The 10,556-nt window shown below is 40.5% G+C and overlaps 1 protein-coding gene across 3 annotated transcripts in view; it reads left to right on the top strand.

The window, feature by feature from the left end:
- Positions 1 to 486: 486 nt before the first annotated feature.
- The window catches only part of MARCHF10 (membrane associated ring-CH-type finger 10), a 56,674-nt gene continuing 46,604 nt past the window's right edge, over positions 487 to 10,556 (top strand). For 2 of the 3 annotated variants that reach the window (XM_060781296.2, XM_060781298.2), the window contains exon 1: positions 487 to 633. The gene's annotated coding sequence lies outside the window, so the exon portion shown is untranslated. The other variant, XM_060781297.2, reaches the window with a different exon arrangement.

The following is a 10,556-nucleotide window of genomic DNA, read 5'->3' as shown; positions in this document are numbered from 1 at the left end:
CAACAAAAGTTTGCTCAGGCCATTATATGCTAATCAAGGTGGTCAGTTGAAACATTCACACCTAGCTCCAGCAGACAAAAGTCCTTTGGCCCACCCTGGTTATTCCACAGATATATGAACCCCTTTTCCTAGTTCCAACAGACCTCACTACCTCTGAGGATGCTTGCCACAGATGCAGGCGAAACGTCAGGAGAGAATGCCTCTAGAACATGGTTGTAGGCAAAAACCTATAACCCAATAAAATAAATAAATAACTTATGAAGGGATCACACTGTTTTCTGTTCTGCCCTGCCACCTAAATCCATTGTATTGCTTTGTTGTAACTACATCAAGCTCTTTACTACATCCGATGCGTTTGTGTTCTCTGTTGACGGTGAAAGCGGGCTTGGTTTGGCCGTAAAGCAAGCGCGGGGCGACTGTGACGTTCTATTTCCGTTTCGGCGCGTGACGTCGCCTTTCGCTCCTTCTTCCTCTTTTCCCCCCGCCGTGAGGAGGCGGGGCGGTTGCTATGGAAACAGAGAGACGCTGCCCGCCAAGCTTTGAGCAAAAGAGAGAGAGAGGAAGAGGAAGGGGACGGAGGGAGACCCGCGCGCGCATGAGGGCGGCAGGCTGATTGGCGGGCGGGAAGGGAAGGTGAGAGACCCCCTCAGTCGCCGCCAAATTTAAACCTGAAGGGAAATGGAAAGGGAAGGAGGGGAGTTGAGGCTTCTCTGTGGCGTAGTCATGAGGAGAAACCAGACACAGCGGACGCCCGCCTTCTTTGGCCTGCCCTTTGGGTGAAACTCAGTGTTATTTATTATTTACTAGTGTATACACACGGGTTTCGACTTTCTTTGTGGCTCTTTCCTTTCTCCGTTTCCCTCCCTTTCTTCTTTTTCTCTTTACTTCTTTTTTCCTACCCTCCCTTCTTCGTTTCTCTTTCTCTCCTTCCCCTTCATACCTTCCCCCCTTTTCTTCCCCTTTATTCCTTCCCTCCTTTTCACCTTTCCCTGTCTTCTCTCTTCCTTTCTTTCCCTTCTTTTTCTCTTCCCTTCCTTCCTCTTGTCTTTCTTCCCTCCCTTCTTTTCTCTTCCCTTATTTATTCTTCCCTTCCCTCCTCTCATAACCTCTTCCCTTTTCTTTGTCTTCCTTTTTCTCTTCCTCCTCCCTCCCTTCCTCTCCCTTCTTTTTCTCATTCTTTCCTTTCTCTTCCGACTGTCTTTCTTCCCTCCCTCCCTTCTTACCTTCTTTTCTCTTCACTTATTTATTCTTCCCTCCTCTCATATCTTTCCCCATTTTCTTTGTTTTTTGTCTTTCTTCTCTCTTCCTTCCTTTCCCTTCTTTTTCTCTTTCTTTCCTTCGTCTTCTGACTGTCTTCCCTCTCTTCTTACTTTCTTTTCTCTTCCCTTATTTATTCTTCACTTCCCTCCTTGCATACCTCTTCCCTTTTCTTTCTTTCTTTTTCTCTTCCTTCTCTCTTCCCTCCTTTCCCTTCCTTTTCGCTTTCTTTCCTTCCTCTTCTGATTGTCTTTCTTCCCTCCCTCCCTCTCTTCTTACCTTCTTTCCCTTATTTATTCTTCCCTTTCCTCCTCTCATGCCCTTTCCCCTTTTCTTCGTCTTTCTTTTTCTCTTTCTTCTCCCTTCCCCTTTTTTTCTTTCTTTCCTTCCTCTTCTGATTGTCTTTCTTCTCTCCCCCCTTCTTACGTTTTCCCTTCCCTTATTTATTCTTCCCTCCTCTCATACCTTTTCCCCTTTCCCTTTGTCTTTCTTTTTCTCTTCCTTCTTCCTTCCTTCCTTGCCCTTCTTTTTCAATTTCTTTCCTTCTTCCGATTGTTTTTCTTCCCTCCCTCCCTCTATTCATACCTTCTTTTCCCTTACTTATTCTTCCCTTCCCTCCTCTCATATCATTTCCCCTTTCTTTGTCTTTCTTTTTCTTCTCTCTTCCTCTCTTTCCCTTCTTTTTTCTTTCTTTCCTTCCTCTTCCGATTGTCTTTCTTCCCTCCCCCCATGTTACTTTCTTTTCTCTTCCCTTGTTTATTCTTCCCTTCCCTCCTCTCATACCTTCTTCCCTTTCCTTTGTCTTGCTTTTTCTCTTCTCCCTTCCTTCCTTCCCCTTCTTTTTCTCTTTCTTTCCTTCCTCTTCCAGTTGTCTTTCTTCCCTCCCTCTTTACCATCTTTTCTCTTCTCTTAGTTATTCTTCCCTTCCCTCCTCTCATACCTTTTCCCCTTTTCTTTGTCTTTCTTTTTCTCTTCCTTCTCCCTCCCTTCCTTCCCCTTCTTTTTCTCTTTCTTTCCTTCCTCTTCTGTCATTCTTCCCTCCCTTCTTACCTTCTTTTCTCTTCCCTTCCCTCCTCTCATGCCTTCTTCCCTTTTCTTTGTATTTCTCTTTCTCTTCCTTCTCCCTTCCTTTCCATTCTTTTTCTCTTTCTTTCTTTCCTTCCTCTTCCGATTGTCTTTCTTCCCTCCCTTCTTCACTTCTTTTCCCTTCCCTTATTTATTCTTCCCTCCTCTCATACCTTTCCCCCTTTTCTTTGTCTTTCGTTTTCTCTTCCTTCTCCCTTCCTTCCTTTCACTTCTTTTTCTCTTTCTTTCCTTCCTCTTCCCATTGTCTTTCTTCTCTCCCTTCCTCCCTCCCTCCCTCCCTCCCTCCCGTCTTACCTTCTTTTGTCTTCCCTTATTTATTCTTCCCTTAGCTCCTCTCATACCTTCTTCCCTTTTGTCTTTCTTTTTCTCTGCCTTCTCCCTTCCATTCTTTCCCTTTTTGTTCTTGTCCTTTTCTCCTTTCTCCCTTCTTCTCAAACTGTATGTCCCTCAGCAGCAGCCAATCCCCTTCGCTCCCTTTTCTTTTCCAGTCACATGACAGTGGACCACTTTCCTTAGCATCAGCCAATCTGCTTTGTTCTTTTTCTTTTCCTCAGCTCTGGATCGGAAAGAAGTGGGTTTAAAAAATATACAAGTTTCTCAATTATTTTAAGTTGCATAATAAAGGGTATGTGTGCCAAATTTGGTCCAGATCTACGTAGGAGCCTTTGTGGTACAAGCCAACCAACCAACATACATTGACTTTTATAGAGAGAGATTTTATTCCAGTAGAGTCCCACTTATCCCATATATGTGAAAATAATAATAATAATAAAACCTTATTTATACCCCACCACTATCTCCCCAAGGGGACTCGCGGCGGCTTACATAAGGCTAAGCCCAACAATTACAACAAATATACAACATAAAAAATACACCAATAAAATATAATGAAAATAATAATACAAAAACAATACAAAGTATATGATACTTTGAATTGGATAATAAGGCGGGATTAAGGAAAAGCCTATTAAATGTCAAGTCACATTATAATTTTACAAATTAAGCATCAACATCATTGACCGAAAAAAATCAGTTAAATACATGGTAACATGTAGTAATTACTTTACGAATTTAGCACCAAAACATTGTAATGTATTGAAACAGCTATGGATCCGGGCGGGAGACAGACTGCGTTGGATAATACAGAATGTTGGATAAGGTTGGATAACTGCGAAGGTTGGATAACTGAGACTACTTAATTTTTATCCCATCTTTTTCTTGATACAACAACTAAAGGCAGCTGTCTTTGTTAAGCATCCCTAATCAAATTGTCCACATTGGTGGCTGAGATAGTGACACCTTCTGATGATTTAGTGGACACAAACTTTGTTTCATGTACAGAATTATTAAATATATTGTGTATAAAATTACCACCAGGCCATATATATAAATGTATATGATACATAAATGACCATTGCATCTCCAAGATACCTTATTATGTACATATATGCAAATCCCCCAAAAATCCAAAACACTTCTGGTTCTCAGCCTCTCAGGTAAGGGATACTCAACTTGTTACTACTTGTCTAAGGGAACTCCTGTGCTTTTGTATCTGGAAAGAAAACATATAGGGTGCATCTACATTGTAGATTTAATGCAGTTTGACACCTCTATTTGCCATGGCTCAATGTAGTTTGGTGACTCATGAGCGTTTTTGGCAGAGAAGGCGAAAGACTTTGAATTGCACTTTCCAAGATTCCATAGCATGAAGCCATTCCAGTTAAAGCGCAACCAGAAACACAAAGCCTCATTGAAATTTAAAGCTGATTATCTCTCCCTCTTAATGAATTTACTGCTTAAATGATAAATTGTTAATGATAAAATGTTTGATTTCTAGGGCTTGGGGAGATGGTGGATCTCAGTTCTCCTAGCAAGTGAAACTGAACCCCCATCATAGCAACATTTATTATTTATTTACAGTATTTATATTTCGCTCTTCTCACCCCGCAGGGGACTCAGGGCAATGTACATATACATGGCAAACATTCAATGCCATAGACACACAACATATATAGACAGACACTCAGACACTTGTTTAAAGTGGGCCCTTAGTATCTTCTGAGATTTGGATACCAAAATCCATGGATGCTCAAAGCCCATTATACTGTATACAATGGCATAGGAAAATGGTGTCCCTTATAAAAATGGCACAATCAAGGTTTGCTTTTTAAAATATTTTAAACTGAGGTTAGTTGAATCTGAGGATGCAGAATCTGTGGATAAGGAGGGTTGACTGTATGTGTGTTCAAGATGTATTGTGACGTAGGTTTTCTGCTCCAGGCATTTTAAAATGCAGCTTAAACATCCAAAAGGAAAAGTTACTAAGCAAGTCTTAACCCAGCAAATATATAGTTTCTTGATGTGAAGGGTTTTCAGTGTCTTTTTGCAAAGCTAGAAAGTGGACTGAAAGAATAATTCATTGGTGAGTGGAATTCTCATTTGGGGCCAATTAGTTAATTCCCCTATAACTACACTGTAAGTTAGACTATGGAAGAATCTCCCCACCCTGACACCCCACCCCCAGCCAGTATTTCCCAAAAAGAATATGTCGTACCCCATTGGTAGATACCTGAAATGTTTTCTGTGTATCTGTATTTTTACCTTCAAGTCACATGTTTACTTATGTCAACTCCATGGATTTCATAGAGTTTCATAGAGTTTCTTAAGGAAGGAATACTCAGGTGTTTTTTCCCCCAATCCTTCATCTAAAATATAGTTTACAGCACCTAAAATGTGTTGGTGATTCCCATCCAAGTGCCAACTAGAGCTGGCTCTATTTAGCTTCCAAGATCAGATGGGATCTGTTATCCTTAGGGTATTTAGGCTAAAATAAAATGCTGTCTACCCCCATGATTTTAAAGGGTAGGCACTGCAACCCAATAATTTGTTGTAGGTTTTTTCGGGTTATATGGCCATGTTCTAGAATGCCTCTAGAACATGACCATATAGCCCGAAAAAACCTACAACAATCCAGTGATTCCAGCCATGAAAGCCTTCGACAATACAATTTCATTATTACACTGAGGACATTTTAAACACATATAACATTAGTTTAAATATGCTATACTGGGAAATAAAATTTTTATCTTATATTATTTTGTTGATTTATTTCTAAACGTCTATCTCTCATCCTGTTAGATGAGCCACTTTAGTCCTCCCAAGTCACATTCTGCTGTTTTATTCTACGTTTCCATAAAATGCGGCTCCGACTCGTATGAAAAATACAAGTTTAGTGCTGCGTTACGGCTACACAGGCTTGCTGTCGACTGTCCTGGAAGTGAACAGAGGCTCCACAGAAGAACGGTGCTGAAACCAGTTGCAGCACAGCTGGGAATGGGGCAGGATTCTAATTCCCCAGCACCCCCCCCCCTAAAAACCCCCCAAGAAAATTGGAATTTACCTTGATCTGCCCACTTCCTAGTTTGCCCCATGTGATTCAGTAAAGCAGCTTGGGAGGAGTGAGCTTCTTCCTTTCCTCTCAAGCTGCTGAGCTCAGTTTTATGGGGCAACTCAGGCAAAAGAGAGCAGCAAAAATCAAAGGAGGTGCTGGTTTTTCTTGGGGGGGGGGATTGGGGTGCAGGGGCAGGAGGGACAACCACCATGCATTCCAGGCCCACACTTCCCATTGAAATACTAATAAGTTTATATTTGTTAGAATTGTGCAATGTGCATAGGAATTAATTTATGTTTTTTTTTCAAATTATAATCTGGCCCTCCAACAGTTTGAGGGACTATGACCTGGCCCTTTGTTAAAAAAGTTTGTGGATCCCTGTTGTAAGGCATTGAATTTTTTCCGTGAACTTGTTAAACATCTCTTTGAGTCCCCCTGAGGGAGAAAAACTGTATATAAATGAAAGAAATGAAATATATAAATAAATAAATAAATGTCATGGTTGTGGGGACACAATCCTGAATCCCGTGTATAGATCCAGGAGGAGTGTCTCCATTGCCCATCAGGGGAAGGTTCAAATTCTTGAGCATGATCCAGACTTTCCCTGTGTTTTTTAAACCCAGTATTCAGCCACATTTAACAGCTTACCCTGTGTTAACTCTCAGCAGGCTATGTGCATTATGTGGATGCTCACAGCAAAATGCTGCTGTACATAACGTTATTTGACAGTGTAGAATAGGAATAGGCAAACTTCAGTCCTCCGGATGTTTTGGGCTTCAACTCCCACAATTCCTAACAGCCAGTAGGACCGAAGTTTGCCCATGCCTGGTACAGAACCACTCACAGAAAGCTAAGTCTGCAATGTAAACATTTTTGCAATTTCCACCTGAAGAATTTCGGAGTGCCCCCAACTACCAGACCAAATGCAGAGATTGTGCATTTTCCATATATTTTGGATAGCAATTACCATCATCCTCTACTATTTGATATACTGGTCGGGATTGTAGTTAAACCGTACCCAGAGGGCTACACATTCTCCATCTCACATTTTTGTGTAATCTATATTCAACTACAAACATCCCGAGTTATTTCATGCTTGGAAATCCATATCTATTTGGGGAGGTCTTCTCACCTGTGACATATCACAGTTCTCAGAGGATTATTAAGTCACTGAAAATGTCAAGGGAAACGGAATGTTTAGATTTCAGAGAATCACTGTGCCTGATTGACCTGAACTCCCTTTCTATCTTCTCTCCAATATAATCTTCCATTTTTCCCATGTCCTTCCCTCCCCTATCTATTTCCCTTTCCTTTTTTCCCTCCCTTTCCTTCTGCTGTACATAGTCTGGCAAGCCTGCCTCCAGAGGATCAATTCTGCACAGTAGAGCACCGCAATGAGAGGTCAACAGCAGCTGCAGTGATCTTGAGTGTGAGTGTGCTTAAGGTTAAGGCTGCACTAGACCCAGAAAAGTAAATGGGACTAATCGGTGTTTCAGATACCCTTTCTCCCACCCTCCATCTAATGTAGGTTAATTGCAGAGTTGCCAGTATCAACATGGGCTAATTATCTCGTAGTGTAGAATTGAAATAAATTATAGAAAAATGGATCCTGCTGGTGGGAGGAAGTAAACAATTTTGGTTTAGAAACACCTGCGCTCCACAAAAGACTCTGTAATTCAGCGTATTACCTGCATGCAAAAGGTTGCTAGTTCACTCTAGCAAGGGTTCGGAAAAATTCTGCTTGGAACCTGAGAAACTACTGCTCGTCATTATAATGGGCTATAAGGATCAATAGTCTGAGTATAAGGGAGCTTGCTGTGTTTCAGACCATAGTATTAGCAGAAGATTGCCACCTACACTAGAGTGCTACTGATACAATTACTAACAATGGACTGTTATACATGTCTAATTAAATGTACCTAAGTAAGATAAGGAGCCCCCAGTGGTGCAGCAGATTAAACCACTGAGCTGCTGAACTTGCTGACTGAAAGGTTGACGGTTTGAATCAGGGGAGCGGGGGGAGCTTCCATTGTTAGCTCCAGCTTCTGCCAACCTTGCTGTTCGAAAATGTGCAAATGTGAGTAGATCAATAGGTACTGCTTCGGCAGAAAGGCAGTGTCGCTCCATGAAGTCATGACCTTTGAGGTGTCTATGGACAACGCTGGCTCTTTGGCTCAGAAATTGAGATGTACACCAGCCCCCATTAAGACACTAGATTTAATGTGAAGGGGAAACCTTTACCTTTAAGTAACATAAACCGATACACGATTAGTCTAATTGTGGATAAACCCATATAGGAAATCCTGTCATGTACTCTACTGTTATTGAATGTTTGCTGCTCTTTGTTGTGAACCGTCTTGAGTTCCCATGGGAATATAGGGCAATATAAAAATAAAGTATTATTATTATTATTATTATTATTATTATTAGTAGTAGTAGTAGTAGTAGTAAACCATGAAATAAATCTATTAGAATAATGTATACATCTTTCCCTCCTTTTAGAAACACTTGCGCTCCACAAAATGCTCTATCAGTGTATTATCTGCATACAGAAGGTTGCTAGTTCAATCATTCTAGCTAGGGTTAGAAAAAAATGATGCTATTTTATATACTGTTTAATGTTGTCATTTATTTGTTATATTGTTTTTGTTATCACCTTGTTGATATGCATTTTAATGTATTACATTTTATCTGTTCCTTTTGGGCTTGGCCCCATGTAAGCTGGCCTGAGTCCCTTCAGGAAGATGGAGGAGGGGTATAAAAATAAAGTTGTTGTTATTATTATTATTATTAGGGTTTTTTTTATCCATAGCTAGTTTTTTTGGTCCTAATACTCAAAATGTTCATGTAACACATTTTGAACATACAATAATATTTATCATACTGTAAGGTAAAGGTGAAGATTTTCCCCTGACATTAAGTCCAGTCGTGTCCAACAGGGGGTTGGTGCTCATCTCCATTTCTAAGCTGAAGAGCCAGCGTTGTCGGTAGACACCTCCAAGGTCATGTGGCTAGCATGCCTGCATGGAGCGCCGTTACTCATACTATAGCATCTGCAAATACAGAATAGTCTATTTTCATATTTTCAGGCTTTTCCAATCTGATACCTTGCAGAAGTGTCACATTACATGCATACTAATCTTGCAACCCAATGGCCTGCTACCTGTGATTAAAGAAGACTGTATTTTAAAATAATAAAGCAACTCTGAGACAATTTCTGTCAAAGAAGTTTCTTATTTTGACTTTTATTTCAATTTTGAACTCGGGCAAATTTCTTTATCCAGAAATTGAAATTGGCACACATTTCTATTCAAGATTGTCTTATTGCTATTTAAAGTGGCTTGCCGTACATGTAAGAATCAGGAAAATAGGAAAAGTCCTACGGTTCAGGGCCATCACAAGAAATTGTGATGTAATTTCACATGTAAATTGGCTGAATTTGGAACAAACTGACAGAACACGCTGAACATGGGATCAAGAACAGGAAAATGTTTATGGAATCTTTCCAATGCCATGCTATAAAGTTATGTATCCTCCTCAGACAACTCTTCATTAGTGGAACCAAGAGCATTTGTGAGGTTTGGGAATGTTTCATCATTTTGGTTTGCTATGCAATGATGCCATAATCCCATTTTTTTTCATCACTACTTCAATCTTTTCCTCAACTTGAACAATTGTCAATTTATCACCTTGAAGATTTCAGTTGGGCACATTTTAATAGGTGAAAATATCTGATAGATATGCTAATTTTAATAATGAGGAAAAATCTGTCAAACAACCACAGAGGTGAAATTGCTACTCCACAAAGAATAATCTTGTCTCTTGATTCCCAAAAACCAGACAAAGCTTTATTTGTGATAAATTTCAGAGATCAGCAAATGTTGATGGTATTCACTGTCCACTGTTTTGCAAAACTGCTCAAAAAGCTTTGGATTTAGTTATTTGCTTTTTATAAAATGGACTATTTTGACTGGTTTAGTAAAGACCTGTTTTTGTTTATTGGTAGCACCTGGATTTTCTCTAAGTATTCAACAGTGGTACATACAGGTCACTAACTGTGATTTTCTTAATCATGCTAGAAATCCATTTTTTGTGGCTATCTGTGTGAATTGCAATGCATTTCAACCAGTCCATGTCATGAGATATTACAAACAAGTGTAAGCTGTTAAATACTTCTTCAGCTGTTTGTTGTTAATTCGTTCAGTCGTTTCTGACTCTTCGTGACTTCATGGACCAGCCCACGCCAGAGCTCCCTGGCAGTCATCACCACCCCCAGCTCCTTCAAGGTCAATCCAGTCACTTCAAGGATACCATCCAACCATCTTGCCCTTGGTCAGCCCCTCTTCCTTTTTCCTTCCATTTCCCCCAGGATCATTGTCTTCTCTAAGCTTTCCTTTCTTCTCATGATGTGGCCAAAGTATTTCATCTTGACCTCTACTATTCTTCCCTCCGGTGAGCAGTCAGGCTTTATTTCTTGAAGTATGGACTGGTTGAATCTTCTCGCTGTCCAAGGCACTCTCAGCACTTTCCTCCAACACCCCAGTTCAAAAGTATCTATTTTCCTTCGCTCAGCTTTCCCTATGGTCCAGTTCTCACATCCGTAGACTATGGGGAATACTATTGCTTTAACTATGCGGATCTTTGTTGCCAGTGTGATGTCTCTACTCTTCACTATTTTATCAAGATTGGACATTGCTCTCCTCTCAACCAGTAAGTGTCTCCTGATTTCCTGGCTGCAGTCTGCGTCTGCAGTAATCTTTGCACCTAGAAATACAAAGTCTGTCACTGCCTCCACGTTTTCTCCCTCTGTTTCCCAGTTGTC

Source organism: Anolis sagrei, chromosome 6 (assembly GCF_037176765.1).
Source record: "Anolis sagrei isolate rAnoSag1 chromosome 6, rAnoSag1.mat, whole genome shotgun sequence".
In the NCBI taxonomy this organism is placed as follows: domain Eukaryota; kingdom Metazoa; phylum Chordata; class Lepidosauria; order Squamata; family Dactyloidae; genus Anolis; species Anolis sagrei.
Note: the sequence above shows the minus strand (reverse complement) of the source record. Positions and strands in the feature narration are given on the sequence as shown.